The 20,726-nt window shown below is 36.6% G+C and overlaps 1 protein-coding gene across 4 annotated transcripts in view; it reads right to left on the bottom strand.

The window, feature by feature from the left end:
- The window catches only part of LOC129718245 (putative uncharacterized protein DDB_G0282133), a 113,272-nt gene that overhangs the window by 57,426 nt on the left and 35,120 nt on the right, over positions 1-20,726 (bottom strand). For 3 of the 4 annotated variants that reach the window (XM_055668825.1, XM_055668826.1, XM_055668827.1), the window contains exon 2: positions 19,795-19,820. The gene's annotated coding sequence lies outside the window, so the exon portion shown is untranslated. Of the gene's footprint in view, positions 1-9,241; positions 9,401-19,794; positions 19,821-20,726 lie in introns of those variants that run through there. The other variant, XM_055668822.1, reaches the window with a different exon arrangement.

Here is a 20,726-nt window from a genome sequence, read left to right as displayed (position 1 = left end):
GATAGTGGCAACTCCAGCTGCGGTAGGTGCAGCGGCACTTTTTCTTTTAAAAAACTGCCTTTATGCGATAGCGACAGCATCAGCAGTAAATACATTAGCCATCACTTCCTCCAGTGGAAGGCTCTGCCGTATTTTGACAACACGCAACCTTTTTTTGTGGATGCTGGCCGGCCATTCTTGCAGTGTGAAAACAGTGTCAAAACAGTAATATTATTTGAATGAAATGTTTACAAGATTCAAAAATATTTTGCTTTCTCTCATCCAATCAATTAGATGAATCGATGCCTCCGTCATGTGCAAAGTCATCATATTCTCAATGTCGGGGTATCACCGAGAAGCAATCAGCATCATATCCGTTTTAAGGTTTTAAAAGTGAACTGTCTTTTTCAGGACAACCAATCAAATAAATTGAAGATTCGATATTTTCACGTTTTGGCTTAGAATTCTGACTGTTGAAACTTGTTTTCGCCGGTCGCAAAGTGATTGTTCCATTCCTGTTCAGTGATGTCCTATTTATGTATGTATATGTGCGAATCGAACTTCGGTAGCACTTCAGCTCCTCTTTTGCACAAAATTCCAAAAATATTCAATACAAGTAATTTAACAAACAACCTTATGTACACGGTGACAAAAAAGTCCGGTCACACTTTTTTGGGGTCGCCTGTAGCCTACACGTTGCATCTCTCTGGTGCCATCTATATGTCAAATGATAGGGTTAACTTTGCTGCCCAAAGTGGCAGAGTTTCGTTTCTGTGCAGTTTGTTTACATTGAGTTGTGAGCCATGGCAGAGTTAAGAGCAGCTGTTATCGCTGAACATGTGAAAGGGTACAAACCCGGACAGATATTCAAACACCTAAAACCGCTCGAAATCAACCGGAAATTCGTGTACCGGACCATAAATCGGTACCTAGAGACCGGAGGCACCGAGGACAAAGCACGATCTGGACGACCAAGGTCTGTGAGAACTCCAAGGCTGAAAAAGATTATACGAGACCGGATTCGCCGGAATCCCGCCCAATCTGCACGGAAGCTGGCCAGGAACCTTAAAATGAACCGAGAATCAATCCGCCTGCTTCTGCGCAAGGATTTAAAACTTACACCGTACAAAAAACAGGTGGTTCATGGGGTTACCGAAGCTACAAAAGACAAGAGGTACCAACGGTCGCGGGAGTTGCTCGGTTGGCGCGCAGATGACGAGATTATTTTTTCGTACGAGAAGCTGTCCGTTTTAAAGCAAACAGTCAATCGCCAAAATGATCGAGTTTGGAGTGTGAGCCTCCAGCAAGCTCCTGAGGACAAGCTGAACGTTTCCCGGTTAAGACGTCAGTGACGGTTTGGGGAGCCATTTGCAAGAAAGGTAAACTGCCTCATATTTTTATCGATAAAGGGGTCAAAATCAATGCAGCGTACTACCTGGACACGGTTTTGGATGAAAATGCTCTGCCTCAAGCTGAACTATTGTTTGAAGACGATTACTACTGCTTCCAGCCAAATGGCGCCCCATCCCACACCGCAAAGGTTGTTCAGGCGTAGTGTGAGGAAAACTTGACCGATTTCATTTCGAAGAATGAATGGCCTCCGTCGTCTCCGGATCTGAATCCACTGGATTATTTCGTGTGGGGATACATGATGTCGAAGCTGAACGACTATAAAATAACAAATTTGGAGCAATTCAAGCGAGTTATCACGAAAATCTGGGACGAGATGCCGATGGAGCACGTGCGCGCCGCTTGCGACGACTTTCCGAGACGTCTGAAGCTGGTTCGATCAGAGAAAGGTGATATAATTCCGAAATATCGTCTGTGAAGTATCTTTATGAGTTACTGAATAAAGCTATGAAAGCCAGATTCAGATTTTCTTCTTATTCTTTGAAATATTAAGATTTTCCAGGGTGACCGGACTTTTTTGTCACCCTGTAGAACAATCCTTGCGGTCGTGGCTTTGCACACAACCCTTCTGATTTTGTTGTTCAACATTTTGAATTTTTTATCCTTCTTTTTTTTCTTTTTAGGGCATTTTCCCCGTTTTATGATTTAATGCTTGTTTTTTTTTTGCTTTGTTCTATTCCATTTTGTACTTCAGTTTTATCAAAAATTCTTTACTTTAACAAAAAAATTCAAATATGTTATGCTAATTTTTTTTCATCATTTCCGCACAAACATCATTTGACATCTTTTCGATGTGCTCGAATACTTTTGTAACGTTCGATTCGTGTAGACTTAGGCGTCGTACAAAAATTAATTGCGGGTAACAATCTAGATTTCATGATTATGATAGATTTCAAGATTTCCCCCCCTCTCCCTGAAAATAGGTAATGCTAAACAAGGAGGAGGGACAGCTCCAAATTTTCAATTTTACGTACGAAGTAAGCAAGTAACGCAGTTATTAATGTACGATGCCTTACTCACTGCGACCGTTGATCTAATGTGATCTAATGATGATCTAATCGGGTGTCTGCTGTATTCCGCACCTCTATTATTAGAAATACCGCTACTGGCTCGCTTCTTACAAATTCGTGCTAGTGTGTACAAGTTTTACCCTTTCTTTTTCGCGCGTACTGCTCTACTCTATACCGACACTCGTTCTCCAACCTTAAATCCCTAAAGAGGTTTCAACTGTGCCTCCCTCTGACCTGCTATATTCACACAAAGGTATAGTAAAATTCAGCATGCGGAAAAGAAAAGTAGGGGGAGCCTGAGAGATAACCCGTGCTCAAAGTCCTTTGACATCGAATAACCTGATTCTGCTATGTTTCGAACCCAGGACTACCCGCTTGTCTAAGTAACCTTCCGGTTACGCAGTTCCTTATTTTGAACTTATGAAATTATTTTTTTGTTTTTATATTGTTATAGTTTTGCTATAACTTTTTATTATTATACTTATTATATATTATACTTTGTAACAGAGAAATTCCAAGCAACAAAGGCCTTTTTTGATTTGGTGCCACAAAAACAACAGCTGGCCATTTTGATCTGGCTCAAAATTTGGACGGATGTTCCTATAGTGGTCAATATTCCGTTTTGTTTGTTTTTTTTTTTTTTTTTGATTCACGTATAAAATGTAAGAAAAACTTATTAAAAATTACAAAAATTTATATTTTTATATAAAATTTATATTTTTTTTTTCAATTACGACTAATTTGTGAGAAAGGTTTATGTAGAAAGCTTATAAAAGGTTACAAATATTTATAGAGTCGTAAAGTTTGTATGATCAGAACACATTTTTTTTTCTAAGTCTGAGTCGCACCTTCCGACCCTATTCATTATTCGCACCCCCGCAAAATTACATACATTGCCTACTTTGCTAAACTGACAATGTGAGCCATAGGACAAAAAAACGTAATTGGCTCGTAAAGTAATATGTCCTTGCGCAAAATATATACAAAATATATAATTATTCTTGACAAAAAATATAAGAAAATAAGAATTTATCATCTCAAAAAGCTAATTTAAAAAAAAATTATAAAAACTACAAACGGTAAGCTAACTACTGAAGGTAGCCTAATCTAGAAGAAAAGAAAAATATTTTGAAAAAAAAAAAACAAATAAAGCCAGAACGGTTTGTTTTATTGGTATCATGTCTTCGACAAGGTTGTAGGTATTATTTTGCCTTTCCAGAAAAAGATACATAGCGTTAAACAGAAAAAAAATTAAGAAAAAAACAACAAATGTACAATTTTAAATTAACTTTCTAGTGCCAATCTCGCCTTCAGACGGGCTTCGGTAAAATTACTATGAATCTTTATAAACATTTTTTAAGTATTTTTTCAAGATTTATAGTGAACTAAAAATAAAAAAAGTTTGATTTTCCAAAGATTTTTTTTTTCAATTCTTTTTCCACAGTGTATTAAATTTAGTTTTTAAAATTTAAATTTAGGATTTTATCTTGAGCCGAGTGCCAGAAAACAAAAAGTGATATGGAATGTTTCTTCTTGAATGCCAAGAAATTGTTCCAGAAGTATTGCAAAAATGATTCAAATCTATTTTTAAAATGTTTCACAAAGGTTTTAAGACTGTTTTCAAAACGTTTTCTGAACTGTTTTAACAAGTTTTAAAAACATCTTAATTCATGTCTTGAAAATGTTTCATATGTAGTATAAAAAAATGATATAAATGTAGTTACTTTTATAGTAACAAAAAAGTTTTAAAAATTTCTTAGTAATGTTTCGAACAAAATGTATCCAAAAAGTATCAAAAATCGAAATTATCTCAATTATTCTGGCCCCCAAATCCGAAATTTGTGTATCCCGAAATATCTTTATTTCAAAAATTTTACAGGAATCAAAATATGTTTCGAAAAGTATTCAATCTCACAAAGGTCTGGAGTTGAAATGTTTTAAAAATATCTCATAAATTTATTCGAAATACTTGTAAAATAGCTTGAAAATGCGTCAAAATTGTTATAAAGCTATGTCAAACCATAGAATTTTTTTTCTGAAAGAATGAGACTGCAATTTTTCCGAAGACATCACACCAATCAAAGCATTCTGGCTCCAAAAAACTATTTTTTAGAAAATTTCGACTTTTTTTATTGCAGCCAATGTTTCATAGAGAATAAGATTTTTGAAAAATGAGCTTTTTGAGATATTTTATGTAAATTTTGAATATTTTTTTAACTGGGTACACTGGGGGTTTTTTCGGAAGGAGAATCGCAAACCTTTTTCAAAAATTAGTCGTGATTAAAAAAACACATACACAAATTGCACAAAATGACATCACTAGCCAACAGGAACATCTGCGCAAAGTTTCAACCTTTCAAAAATGACAAAAATATAATAAAAATTTTCTAAGCTTGCCTGAAACTGCTCAAAATTTTCAACACTTTTTCAGGTATTTTTTTACATATACGCTTAAACCTGTTTTTAATCTATGTTCTTTTCAATGCATGATTCATCAAGTTCAAAATCTTTGTCAGTTTTGCTTTTTAGTTTGACTTAACAAATTTTGCATACAAGGTTTTCGTTTATTTTTACTCTTTTTCTTATCTCTGTTTGCTATTTGTAGAATAAGTATACATGTTTTGCGCGATTTTTGAAGGTTAATCAGTGACATTTGTTATAACGAATATTTCGAATTTTCATTTCTGCTCACTGCTATCGAAGCTTCAACTCAAATTATCAAACTGAAACTGCTTTTACTTCAGCATGGTCGATTTTTGTGTTCAATCGCAACGAAAAAAATAAAAAAAAAAATTAATTAAAAATATATTAGATATGTTTCAATGCCTGAAATTTAGAGAAGCGTTTATTCAGATTATCAATACCTGAATCTTGAAGGCTTATTTTTATGGATAAAAAAAAATCTTCGATTTACAATTACATCTTGAGCTCCTAAGCCATTTGTAGTCAGAGTTCTTGAGAATAAACAATCTATTTTTTCTTGACATTTTTACAGTTTTTTTTCATATTTTTATTTTATTTCATTTTTATTTAACGAACTTTCAATATTTTGTCTGAATTTGTCTGTGCCTGGCAAATAATTCACTCACGGTCATTTGTGCGATAAGAACAGAAGCTTAACCATCTTCAAATGCAGAGGCGACGCGTGACCAAGTGGGCTACCTGTTCAATCAACATTTGCAACACTGAAACAACAGTATCGTGATAACAGTTTCGAAAACTTTTATCTTTCTACATTTATCTATATGGCAAAGAAATTTTACGGTCTATTATGACCGCGAGTTTTCCGATAATTTTCTCGTAGAATAATGATATCTGCATCATTTCATAGAGGAAATCTTTATCCACATTTATCGCATCATGATTCTCAATGATCGGTTTTAGTCGTGAATAACTCTTGATCCGTCGAAGAACTAGAAAAATTCGCTCGACGGATGGAGTTGTGATATGCAATGTCAGTATCATTCAGTTTTCGTCCAACGATGATTAAAATTATGTTTATGATCTTTTTGCCTCTAAACTTTTCGCATGAGTAAAAAACCTATCTTTGTTTATCAAATCTTAGTTCGAAAGCTCTGAAGATGGATCTGCGAACTCTCGCGGCCACGTGGTCTCTCTCAAATTTCAATGACGTCGAGAGAAGAAACAGAAAGGCAAAACGAAACAGATTTACCAGACACTGAAGAGAGGTGGTGTGTAGGGGAAAGTAGGTAAAGACGGACACTGCGGGTAAGATGGACACTTTTAATATTTCACAAACTAGAATGTATTATGATAGTTGAGTGATGCGAATACCTTCTTTATAGTATGTTAATGCTTTTGAGTTGCATTATCGGTTTTCAGCAAGCAAACTGTCAAATTTGTTAGTAAAACAAAGAAAATTTTCGTGAACGCGCAATTTCATGTAATTTTTAATCCACGGAAAATAGTGAAAAACTCGTGAAACTTACGTGTTTTCATTTGTTCACAATAGTAAAGTGATAAATTAGTCTTTCCTCGGTTCTCTAGTGAAAATCCAGCAGATTTTCGATGTTCCGATGAAGAGCTACGATCGTTTGAAAAATTTACAACCAGGTCGGTCAAGACGGACACACTAAGGTAGGGAAAGATGGACACACAAATTTTCCAAGAATTTTTACATGCAGCATCTGTTGTGTACTACAGATGTTCACAAAGTACACCCGCGAGAGAAACCAGCAGATATTAATCACTTAGCAGTTAGAACAGGCCATATAGGCGGAGAATTTTCGCCTTCATCGAAACCCATCCTCTCAAACTGTTCACGTGATGTATAGATGGACTCTAATAACGTAGAGTAATGTATGGCCATCACTTAACACATAAATCAAAAGAATACTTAACGTACTACATCTTTTTTGTGAGTGTCCACCGTTACCTTCGTAGTGTCCATCTTACCCACCCCAAGTGTCCGTCTTTCCCAACCATGTCAAAAAACAGCAATTTGTAGTCTTATTTTTGAAGACCCAAAACACATAAAACTTGGAGGAAGTTCACTAATACCAAAAATGATTATGAAAACAAATGACCTTAAGTTTCAATTTGTATGACTACTGCGATCTAAATAGCAATACCTAAGTAATTATTTAGATTAAACCTTAGGGTGTCCGTCCTTACCTACTTTCCCCTAATGAATGTTTTCTCTCGCTGACATCGGTTTTGTTCAGCAGAAAGTTTGAGCCAAAAATGTCATTTTTACGCGAGGCGTCGCATTAGTAGTGGTGAGTATAAATGACTGCGTCTACCCTTCCGCTCTTGAAGGTGCAGAGAAGTGTTGAACGGCGGTTAGTTCAGGTGAATGGTCTGAACAAACGGTAGTCATTATTGCGTGTGGCCGTGTGGGTTGCGTTGTGTGTGAGTTGTATGGCGTAGTCTGAAGTGTAGCCCATCAGGTTACATTCTTTATGGTGCATAAATTTCCACTATGTAGAAAATAAAATAAGGATGTTCGGGATAACATTAAAATTACAAAAAAATTACCTTCGATGATTTTTCATCCACTCTACAAATATGAAAAAATCACTTTTTTCCTGAGATTGTCTACCTGTCCTATGAACAGATTGAACAGGTGGACGAGACGCCTCTGTTCAAATGATATGTTTCTTTCAGCTCCATTATTCCAGATTACAACCATATTAAAAAGCCCCCAGAACCTATCGCCTAATTGTTACAAAGCGAAACTGAAAGCAATAATCACATACTCAAACCCAATTCGGGTGGGAAACTAATCGTCAAAATAAATAATTTCATAAAACTGTAAACACAGTTAAAGTTTCTGTTGACGTTTGAGCCGTCGTTTAGTGTTTACGATGATCCGGGCACAAAGTGCCCTCGGCACAGGGGTAGTAAACCATACAACCTTCATCTTTCACTCTCAAATGGGAAATTTTAGCTGTGAAAAAAAATATCAATCGTATTCCCGTCAGTGCACTGCACACTGACTGTGGGAAATTGTCTTTTGGTGGAACCTTCGACACCGGCTGACAAATGACACGCGGAAAAAATCCTATCCCTAGAAAGCCGACAGCAGCTGTTCCTAGCTGAGGATGATAAAGACGACGTCGTGGAGCATGTGGGAAAGTCGCATCGCGACGACGACGTCACTGATTGACATTCTTCCCTTTTGGTATACGAGCGTCACGTGGTTGAACGCGCGGTCGGTCGCGTCACAAATGAGAAGGGTGTGAAATGGTTTCATATTCACATGTAAGGTCTGTTTACATCATAAACATGTGGCTGTTCGAAGAGTGTTGTTTTTCTGCTGTCGTGCCTCTAATGATCTGTTTTTGGAATAATTTACTCTAGTTTACGAGCCAAATTGATGACATACGTTGATGTGTGGAAGGGTTGTGATGCAATTCACAGAAGCCGAGCCATGATTGTCGGCATCGGTTGTAGACTGGTTGTTTTTGATCATTGCACTGGAATGGTGGGAAACTCGAAAATCATTAATCTCAATTGGTGCGAATCATGAACCGATTCTGGAAGAAAACTTTAAAATTTATCAGGATAATAAACCTTGAGCAACTCAACTACTTTGAAGTGAGAACAGCCAGAAATTGAGCATTCAAAGCATCACTTGATTGTAGTTGAATCACATTTGCAAGAATGCTGCTAAGCATGAAAAGCATGTACCAGAAAATAATCGAACAAGAGTAACATACAACGCTCGACTACAGATAAACAAGCAGCTTCCTCCGCCCGTTTGCCAAAGCTACGGATTGATACACTAAAACATAATTAACTCAACAAGCTTAATTTTCCCATAAATCATGCTGCACGGTTGGTCACATGCAGCGGCACAGCCGCGTCCGCGATGCTAAACACGACTCACACGGCTCACATCCGACGCGAGCGCGGATCCAGGCGGAGGTCGGTTGCCTTTTCGACACATAAATTCCACCAGCATCGTGCTGCAGTTTCTTGATTCCCGATTCGATATGCTGCCGCTGCGGATTATGGGATGCTGGTGACGACAACGACTTTTGGACTTTCTTACATTGGCCGCGGACACAAATAGGCATGGCAAAAGCGCATGCGTGATCTCTTTTTTTATATCCCGCGCAAGTTTGTTTTTAGCATTGTTTGTTTGTTGGACAGAAAACAAAGTGCATGTTTTAGAGCTCAACAAACGGAGATCAACGGACGAAAGGTAACCGAAGGCTAATGGCTATCACTGTTGGGTGGTCAGTTAAACAAACAACGCCCCCCATCGTCGCTATCCGGTCCGAGTTTAGCCCCCCTCTAAGCGCACATACGCACACACGATTCCGCTTTTTTCGTTGGCAGAATTTCGTAAACTGTTAAATTAGTATTATAACAACCTCTCTCGCACAGTCGGTGAAATCACTTTTGTTATGAAAAGCAAATAATCTCACGGATTTCCACTCGCGTGAAGGCGGGATTTTTTTCTCTTTTTTTTTAAATTCACGGAAAACACAACAAACGAACGCGCGAGTAGTGGCACAGTACAAGTGTAACGCGAACGACTTTTCACAACCAACTGAAAAGCGCGCCCTCCGGCTGCGATTCTAATTTCGTGTCAACCGATCAAAGACCAGCATCCACAGCAGCAGCCGTAGCGAGTAGAGACACATACACAACCGCACACAGAGAGAAACAGACACAGACATACCTGTAGGATGTTATGCTATGCTTAATTTAGAAATTCTGAACCGCCGTCACCGCCGCCGCTGGAGAGGAAGCTGCTGCCAACTTGGAGGCGAAGCGGGATTCGGTTCAACATGAAATGATTCTTCTTCGGAATCGCGGAAAAGCAAGACGAGCTGGCGGATAAGTTTCGTACTGAAGAGGCTTGTTTACGATTTACGTTATGCATAAGGAAGAGATTATTTGCACAAACTGAGACTGCTAAAAATATTTCCTATTCATGGTGATGTTTTCTACTTTTGTTGCTCTATCAACGCATGTTCAGAACTGTTATTTTTATAATTATTATTGTTTTCAAATTTGTATGTTTTCAAATGACTGTCCATTTTAATCCGATCACATTTGTTAGTCTGAAGCAAACCAATTTTTCAATTCGTAATTCCACTGAAATTTAACTATAGAAAAGCTCTTTCAAATATATATTTTCAGTATCATTTTCAGCGATTTTTAGCTCAAATTTAGAATACTCGAACATCGAAAATTTCCGATTTCTCAAAAATTCAAAATGGCGCCATTGTTGCCCTTAAGTTGAAATATATTCAAACACGGAGAAATTTTTTTTTCGCATCAAACTTCATCAAAAAATCATACATAGAAGCCAAGGCAAAAAAAACTGTTGCACTGTGTTATCAGCAATACCAGTAAGTGATACGTTTATTATTTATCCATGCTTGTGTGTATGTTTTTCACCCTTCCTATAATACTAATTGCTCTACTGTACCAGCCTTGTTCTGCCTGCCAATTATAATGCCCTGGAGAAGTTTCAGCTATGTGTCCTTCTGGCTAGTTTTTTTAAGAAAAACTGATTTTTTTCAAGAGCAAGACGCAGTATTATTAAGTTCAATCAAATTGAACCCATGCTCAAGTTCTTTGACATCGCATGGCGCTGATTTTACTGATATTCAATTCACGACAATTCGTGTGTCAAGGCGGACTCTGTTACCTTGTAGCTCCCTTAAAAACATTACTAAATATGATTTCAATGAAAATACTTTGCTAAAAATGGTCTGAATTCAAGCGAATAATAACTGAAAAAGAAGTCTATAAAAGCCAGAAAAAGACAAAACATATTTAAAACTAAGGTAAGAATGGTTAAAAAACGTTTTTCAGGTTAGGAGAAAATGCTTCTAAATTGTGCTCGGAAACGCAGAGAAACAAACTCTGAAATTAGTAGAGCGGGTCCCGTCTGAATGAGGAAATGTAAGTCTGTGACATTTGTTCTCGTTCATTTTTCGCATCTTTGTAAACCTACATACATTGTCCGCTTTATTAAACTTAAAATGTAATCATAAGACGAGATATGAAATTAGTTCGTAATGAAAACTCTTAAAAATTTGGAGATTGAACAAAAACGTGCCAAATTGGACTCAGAAACGTTAAAAATACGTGAACCGATTGAAGAAGGCTTGAGAAAGGTCAAATACAGATCTCAAATTTAATTTAAAATCAAAGGAATAGTATTCGAAGGACACACAGAAATAAAACCTAAATAAACTCCCAGAATGGCTGAAAACGTCTTATAGCTAAAAAAAATCAAAAACCGATAATTATCTCTTGCAACAACATGCTAGAACAACAACAATATCGCACGCTTAGCCTTGGGGCTAATAGCAGTCTCGATCAACTAGATTAGTTGAGAGAATTCGTTATCGATATTGTTTTTGGCACATTTTGTATGTGTAGGATAAGTACAACGATACACCGTGCCCCAGTGCTGAGTCGAGAAAATTTCCAGCTCGTAAAGATCCTCGACCTGATCGGGAATCGAACCCGATATCACAACCGTGTGGGAGAGCTAGCCGACCGACATCGATAACCACAGAGCCACGGAGACCACAAACACTAAGAAATTCCTAAAATAATAATTTCTGTTGAGGCCCAAGAATGCTGGATCCCCTTTCTGAAACTAAAACTAGAAAACGTCCAAAAAATAATTGCAAGTTTAGCTTGCAAACGTCGAAACGCTCCCAAAAGTAAAATCATCTTCGAAAAAAAAATTCAAAATATCGTCAGAACCATTTTACACGAAGTGGGTTCGAATAGTATTACAAACAAGGTGGCAAATAGGGTGCTGCCACAGGGAAAACCACACCTGTAATCATATCAAGGCACAAAACCAGCGCCCGAAAGTGGGACGTCAAGCCTTTTTACTCAACCACAATTGGAATTTCACGAACCCGCAGTCCGCTGAACTAAAAAGGATGCCTTCGAGTGTTGGTAGGTAAATCCGAGGCTTCGGAGCTAACCAACTGGTCCCGGAAACAAGGAAAAAGTAGCAGTATAAGCAAGACAAGAAAGAAGGATTAGCGAAACTGGTCTTCGAGATAGTAGATGCTAGGTATTAGGGAATTCTTTGTGAAATGGTTTAAACCCAGATTTCCTCAATTCTAAGGAGTTGAAAGACGTTTCTTCAAGATGCTTTCATTTCATTAGGTAGGGGGAGATGTAGCGTCACAGAGCGTTGCAATCCGAGAAGCTGTTGCGAGCCGGCCGTTGACTTTTTGGCGATAAGAAACATAATGCAAAATTACGATACAGTCAGGTTTTTTTACGCGGTTTTTTTTATACGCGGATTTTTTACGAGGTTTTTTACGCGGATTTTTGAATTACGGGTTTTCAAACCCGAAACCCGACCATCTCTAGTGTTTATTTAGTAAAAGATTGAGTCAAAAAAAAAACATCCGCCCTCCGAAAGATCTGGAATGACCGTCGAAAATCTGATGTTTGGAAGTGAGCTTAGATGTTTGAAAATAACTTTAGAATTTTTTTGATCCTAAAAACTTTTTTTTTAATTTTATGATAATCTCCATTTAATTTTTAAGTTTAGTTTGATCATCATCTGCCCTTAACAAGTTATCACAGCGCTCAGTGGTCCAATAAGGCAAAAAGTGGAACTTAATTCCATAGTGCCTTTTACTTTCATCCTAGTTTAAAAGTGTCTTCGGAACAATTGATCGGATGAATGACCCGCATAATCGCAAATTGTCAAAAAATATGAAAAGTTTGCCATACTAAAAATAAAAAAAAATAACTTTTTTGTGTTAAGAGATAGAAGAATAGTTTATTCAGCAAAGTTGTAGAAGATTCAAAAATATGAAACTTTGTTGAACAAATAAAAATCCTATCTTCTTTTGGTACAAAATTATAAAGTATATTACATGGAACTTACGTAAAAGTTAGTTTTTTGTACTTAACTTTTGTTAGTTACATAATTTTGTTGTTCGGAGAAATTATTGAGGCACACAAAACACACATTTTCGCCAAAGATTATATTTCTCCAGGACTTTTCCTTACAAAGTTATATCATATTTTAGCTTATTTTGTCGATAACTTTAAGAACGTATAGGTTAAAAAGGAGCAAGTGGAATCATGATGTCAATACTTTACCTTGAAGCTTAGCTTAAGTACTATAAACTCCTTTAGGTTCAATTGGTCCCAATTCACCCATATTAGAGTACGGCGAGAATATGTTACAGTAGGTTTTCATATATAAAATAAACAACTTTTTTGTGTTAAGAGATAGCGGAATGGTTAATTCGGCAAAGTTTTAGAACGTGCAAAAATATGAAACTTTGCTGAACAAACAAAATTCCTATCTTCATTGGGTACAGAGTTACAGAGTATTTTATGTAAAAGTTACATCAAAGTTAGTTTTTTGTACTTAACTTTTGTTAGCTACATTTTACAAGAAAACGTTGTTCTAAAGAAGCATTTGGGCATACAAAATACACGTTTTTGTTGAAGACCACACATCTCCAGGACTTTTCCTTACAAAGTTATAGGACATTACAGCATATTTTTTGATAAATTTAACAACGTAACAACGTATAGAATAAAGCTTAGGTGGATTGGGACAGATGGAACTTATGACAGTTCTGAACACTCGAGTTAAACTTCGAGAAAAAGTATTATCATCATGATTCTACTTGCCCCTTTTTACTTTATACGTTCCTAAACTTATCGAAAAAAGAAGCTAAAACATGCTATAACTTTGTAAGGGAAAGGCCTGGAGATGTGTGGTCTTCAACAAAAACGTGTAATTTATATGCCCAAATGCTTCTTTAGAACAACGTTTATTTGTAAAATGTAGCTAACAAAAGTTAGGTACAAAAAACTAACTTTTAGGTAACTTTTACATAAGATACTTTGTAACTCTGTACCCAATGAAGACAGGAATTTAGTTTGTGTAGCAAAGATTCATATTTTTGTACGTTCTAAAACTTTGCCGAATTAACCATTCCTCTATCTCTCAACACAAAAAAGTTAGTATTTTGGATATATGAAAACCTACTGTAATATATGCTCGCCGTGCTCTAATATAGGTGGATTGGGACAAATGGTACCTTAAGGTGTTTTTAGTACTTCAGCTTAATTTCAAAGAAAAGTATTGACATCATAATTTAACATGCTCCTTTTTAACCTATACATTCTTGAAGTTATCGAAAAAATAAGCTAAAATATGATATAACTTTGTAAGGAAAAGTCCTGGAGATATATGACCTTTGGCAAAAATGTGAGTTTTGTGTGTCCTAACAATTTCTCTGAATAATACTTTCGTGTAAAACGCAACTAACAAAAGTTAAGTACAAAAAACTATTTTTTTGTTAATTTTTAATTTTAGTATAGTAAACTTTTCATACTTTTTGACAATTTGAAGATTATGCGGGTCATTCATACAAACAAATGTTCTGAAGACTTTTTTAAGCTAGGATGAAGGTGAAAGGCGCTATGGAATTAAGTTCCACTTTTTGCCTTATTGGACCCCTGTGCAGCGGGATCAACTGCAGTTTTTTTTTGTTGCTCTTCCTCTTGCCGGTTTTTTATTTCATTTTTTACTTTTTCTGGTCTATAAAAAGTGCTTTACCTAATTCTTTGATTTCAAAGCTTAATTTTGGTTTAATATTTTGGAACTTTTCTTCACCTCTTTGAGAACATCTTCTAGTAGTTTTTAATCTGATTTAGCAGAAGCTTTGGATGGTTTTGTGTCCAATTTTCTAATCCTGAAAATTGATTTGGGGATTCTAATCTTAAACTGGTACCTATAGAAATGATTTTAGATGTTAAGACCTTTTCTAGTCTTGAGGAATATACTTAAAAAAAATTTTAATTGCCAATTCACGATGTTTCGCTTTTATAGGTTTAGAAATGTATATATACATCTTTCTATATTTTCAACGTAGTATTACGTCCTACGGTAACATTCTGGAATTGGGGTGCAAATTGATCACAAAAATTGTCCACTTTCAACTGTTAATAACTCAGTCTGTTTTAAACGTATTTCCTTCATTCGTGCAGCATTCGATTAGAAAATAATGCAAGCGTCCACCAAAGAGCAGAAATTTATTTTATGATTTTATGATAGTACAATAGTTGTGTACTAATGAAACATATAGAGCCTTGTTCAATATCCAGGGACCGAAAATGGACACCAAACGCTATTTTAAAATTTAAGATAGTGACCTCCGGCTTCTGACAAATGGCTTAAAATGACCTAATATCACCCTTAATAGATATTACCAGAACCAGAATTATATCCAGAAACCGGAAATCATTTCCAGACACCATTCCAAGTTTAAGATGTTGACTTCCGGTGTCTGTAAAACAGTCGAAAATGACCAAAAGCCACGCAGTATGAATACCCTCAAAATCGGGATGATGTCCAAAGACCTACAGCCACTCCAGACGGAATTCTGAAATCCACAGCAACTTTACCCAATATGGCTATCCAAATATCACCCAATATGGGTATTTCTTTAATCGGGATTATGTGCAGGGCAACTCCTGCTGCCCTACCAGGAACTGTGATAACTTGAGATAAACGATCACCCGAATTCCATTCCTTACGGTCAAACGGACCGTACGGAATCTCTATTACTTCACGATTGATTAAGGTGTTACATGAGAACTTACTGCTAACCCTAGAGTGTATTTCGCGAGAGACAATTTCCCCTCGTGAAATCACTGCCTATCCTTATTACTCTAATGGCCTTCCTCGGCCTGTCTCTACTTACAACATTACTTTGTGGGCTTAATCCCACTTAGTCTAAGTCTACCGAGAGTGGTGGGCCGTGCGCTCGCTACTCTATCTTGTTTACAAACATTTTTTTCGGTAACTCACCCTCGCGGCGCTGCGACGAGTTACCGGCCCATCAAGTATCTAACCGCGGGCTTTTGTTCTAATTAATTGTGCTTACGGTTGGCGGTTTTCGTCACCCAAGCCAAGCGGAAGACTTGGCTTCAACAGTAAGCAAGCTCTGACCTACTTTCATGCACAGCTGAAGGCTGTACCAACGTCGAAAGGATGCGGTAGGAAACCGGCTTCTTTCTGGGTTCTAAGTATGTCACCAAATGTGACGGAACCCTGTAGGCTTTTACATGACGCGTGGGGCCGTTACACATACACAGAGGCCAGGAATCGACCTCGGATGCAATTTCGAATTCCAATATTATGGCTGCCGGTCTCTGGAAAACAAACCGCAATGGCCAAATACCACCTAATATAAATATTTCCTGAACCGGGATTATATTCAAAGGCCGTAAATTGACCCCAGTTACCATTTCGAATCTCTTTAGGGCCGCCACATAATTTTCAGAGAGTTATTTCATTAGCGTTGAATAAAAGTCACTGACATAAACATATTGATACAGAATAGTCTATTGTAATATTAGCGTTAAAGAGAGTTGAAAGAGAATTATTACTGAAATTTACCGGTTTAGACCATCAAATTTAATAATCAACTCCAATCGAGTGTATATCCTAATCTATCTTAAAAATATTATGACATCAGACAGGCTGTCGTAATTCCACGTTAAATCTTACGGCCGTGTCTCATACACAACCTTTTCATTTTTTTCTAGTCTTTAGATGTTTTCATTGATTTTGAGCCCAAATTGAAACGTCCTTTTTTTAGGCTTCACAATTTTTTTTTCAATAATTTCGAGCTATATTTAGTACCTACCAATAAGGTTTTTTTCTCCTAATCTCAGAAGCAATTTTTAGAATTACTTACTCTGATTTGGGATTTTTTTTAGCTTTTCTGGATTTTATTATTCTAATTTCAAATCATTCTTTATTCTTCTCTGGTTTTAGGAAACGTTTTTAGCAATTCTGATCCCAATTTAGGAACCTTCAGAACTGGTTTCTTCGCGATTCCTTTCTCGGAGTTATTCTGCTATTTAGAAACGTTTAACTGTTTATTTGTTTTACGATTCGAAGCTTGATTTTTCTTAGGCGATTTCAGGTTTAGTTAGAGATCATTTTCCTGGTCTCTGAAATTCATTTGGGGATTCGGAGTTTATATTTTAAGTCTATAGAAGTGATTTTAAATGCTTGGAAATCTATCTATTTTATAACTTATTTTGATAATTTTTCGCTTGCTTAAATATATTCATTGACCTTCAGGAGTCTTCTAGGATACGATCATACGATCAGGAGTCTTCTAGGATACGATTCGATCTGAGTCCAAATTTAATCCTGCTTTGTTTGTTTCAAAAAACGATTTTGAGTTCAATCTGGGACCAATTAGCATCTTATTTTGTATTCTCTTTGTCATAGCTAGAAGCGATTTAGTGATTTTGACTCAGATTTGGGGTTTTTAGTTTATTTCAAGATTATTTTCGGATCTTTTTAACTTTTATGAACCTTTTTCAGCAATTCGGGGTTTAATTTTTAACCCCTTTTTCAGGATTTTTTCTGCTCTTTAGAAACTTCTTTCCTAGACATTCGATTCTTGTTTTAGAAGGTCTGTTAGGTGATCCTTAAGTTTATCTGGGATTTCCTTTGTTTTTGCTCTTGGAAACGGTTCGACGGTATTTATTGTGAATTTGATTAGACTCTGAAGCGTGTTTTGGCGATTTCAAGATAAATTTTTGACCCTTTTTTTCATGTTTAATCTTTGGAAGTGTTCTGAGCAAGGATGGGAAAACTCGTATCGCATAACAATCATTTGGGTATCATTTCTGAACGTGCTATTTGAAAGCTTTCAGTCCTAGCAAACCATCGCTATTAAAAGTTATACATTCTCAAGCTTGCAAGAGACAACTTAGAGCAAAGAAATATACGGTAGCTTTCTTTGATGATTTTGTTTCAGTATTGCCTGCTTTAGGCGGAGCGAGCAACATATAGCGAGTGTTTCACGAAAGAATCGTAAACGATTGCACTCAAGCGATCGCAATGATTCTTTCAAATGTTGGTTGCTTGTAGGCGTAATTCGGCTACTCCACGTCGTGCTTTCACCGTGATATACCATGATGATTCTTAGTGATTTCAAGTATCAGATGCTAATGCACCATGCTACAATTTCCGTAAGCATTGATGATACCTATTTGCTCCGACAAGCAAACAATTGAACGCAATCTAACGTTCATTTGAATTCATAATTTTGTATCACTGTCGATAATATCTCAAAGCTTCTCGCGAAAATGTTGAATGCGAGTGAACTTGGATACAATAAATACTATCGTGTTTGAATCATTCAGTCTCCTTCTATGGTATTCGACACTCTTAGAAGTGAAAAACAATCAGCAGCGTTTCTATGGAAAACTTGTACGCGAGTGGAAATAGTTGAACGATAACTGATAAATCAAAGAACACATATGCATGAAATATTGCTAGTGAGTGAACTTTTCCATGCTTGGTTCTGAGCAATTCTTGGGATAAATCTTTGGTATTTTCTGATGTTAATCAAAGTGTTCAACGAGTTTGAGTATTTTTTTCTCTGACCTTTTGTGGTTTTTGTAACACTTTCAGGAGTATTATTTTGGAACATTTTCAATTGTGCCTTGATTTGGCGGTCTGTTTCGACGTTTTTATCAAAATTTAAAGCAAAATTTAAAACTGTTATTTTACTTATCTAGTCATATAAATTCACCAAGAAAAAAATGAACAAGGTTTCAGGAATGAAAACTTTAGTTGTGGAGGCAGTATAAATTCTGTCGAGAACACAAATTTAACCAAAATCTCAGCATTTATTTTTTTAATTACTGGATAAGCTACTCGTTATATGTTTCTTGAATTTAGAATTATTTTTTCCACGTCACCATTTCACTTTATGCTTTGCATGTTTGAAACTTTTTAAAATAGTTCACCCCATTAGAGCTGGTACGTTAAGAAAACTCAAACCTCTCACCATACATAATATACCCAAAGAACATACCAACACGACAGTGTTGATTACGATGAAGCATGACAACGGCGACACAATAAGCTAGCCGCGTAAAAGTTGACATCACGAAAATGGATGTGTTTTCTTCTGGACGGTCGACGCGCACTCGAAATCCACTCGAGCTCGAACGGAGTACCGAACAACAATATTCTAAGCTAGCGGAACCAAATGCGGAGACCCATCTACCTCGCTTTCTTCCCTTCACCCTTGCCGGAAAACTTGACAGCAAGATGATATTTTAATTTTTTTAATGCACATTATGGGAACTTTGACATATGGAACTGCCGGCTCAGGAAGGCACACAAATAGGAGGATATTTTTAAAATCCAACCGATACACATACGTGAGATGTGGCGAATGAATGTTGTATCGTATGGTGAGACTGAGAAGTTGCAAATGTCAGTAAATTTGTAATAATTTTTAGAAGAAAACCGTCCCCGTTTACGGGTGCTCTAGTAAACCTCATTAGTACCTACTTAAACCTCACAGGAGGAAAACTATAGCTATAAAAATCGATCATGCCCCGCTTTAGCGGGTTATACAAGTGTACAAACATTCGGAATAATTGCCCGAAGTTATTACCGGACCCATCTGCAAGCACCCCGTCATAAACATGCACCATTCACTTTGCGGGAAAGTTAATGCTTTTTTGTTGCCGTACAATTTCGGTTGCAGCCTTTCTCCATTGCACAGCAATGTTTGATCGAAACATTTTAACGATTGTACAAAAAGTGAACTGTGAGCACTCGATTCTCTCAAAATCTAACCAAATCTGTACTCATCCTGGAAAATGCATTGCATGCTCCGAATGTCTCCTTTTTCCAGCTGGCGGAAGAATGTTAATCAACAAATCGCTGCTCAAGTGTTTTTGTCCGTGCCGAACCGGCACCCGAAATCAATCCCGGACCCATTATTTGTAGTTGATATTTTCCGAAGAATTTCTTAATTATACTTATCCGTCGCCTCGGAGCGTGCCTCGGTCGGACAAACTGCAGACGGTTTTCCCATTTGTCTTCCCGCTTTTGTAACCGTGCGTTACTTACCTAAATTCCATGAGTCATTCAATGATCTGGAAAAGAGAAAAAAAAATACGGTATAAGTACGTAGCTCCATAAATTGTACCCCCGTCTCTAAGCCGATGATTCCATCGAAGATGGATTGGATTACAAATATGATCACTGGTGTTTCGGTTTGGTTTGTGCTTTGCGCCCCCCTCCTTTTTTTTCATTAGACTAACGACAAGTGAATTACAAGTTCGAAGGCTTCTTTGAAAGAACGTTTTTCTTTTCGTTCGAATCGGTGTTGTTTACACCGAGCGCCGGCGGAAAATAAGTTTGTACATTCTTTACAAGCTTTAGTGAAACATTTGACAGACTTGTTTGTTTTATTTCTCATTTCAAATATATTTGAAATCTAGTGGAAAAACAGTATGGGTGGGAGAATTTCGTGGTTGTTGCGAAAAGATATTAAGCGTGAAAAAAGAAACAGACTTTATTCGATCGGGTATGAAATTTCGGACATTTTCGCTGTAAACAAATTCTGCCTATTCAAAGTTAAGGCGTAATATCACATGGCGACCGTGAGAAATAATAGTACTATATAAAAAGCGACAACCAATTTAATTCATTTTACTATCCTAGACATGATCGAAAAAGACCAAAAAAAATTAAACAGAAACGGTTGTTTAAATCGACGGAAAAAAACGAACATGATTCAAAAATTGCTTGAAGTAGTAATCTTCCTTATCATTTTTGAATCGTTTCCGCGATACGGAGAGAAGCTGTTCGAATTGCATATAAAAACCATTGATTTTTTAAAAATCCAAAGGTAGGCATCATTCAAAAGTCGCATACACGCATCTGTAAACGATCCAATTTGCATGAAAAATGTTAGTCATTGTGGTTTTACACCTATAAAGTATTTTAATACATGTAATGTCATTAACTTTATATAGGTGATAAAGGCGTTGATGCAA

Source organism: Wyeomyia smithii, chromosome 1 (assembly GCF_029784165.1).
Source record: "Wyeomyia smithii strain HCP4-BCI-WySm-NY-G18 chromosome 1, ASM2978416v1, whole genome shotgun sequence".
NCBI lineage: Eukaryota > Metazoa > Arthropoda > Insecta > Diptera > Culicidae > Wyeomyia > Wyeomyia smithii.
Note: the sequence above shows the minus strand (reverse complement) of the source record. Positions and strands in the feature narration are given on the sequence as shown.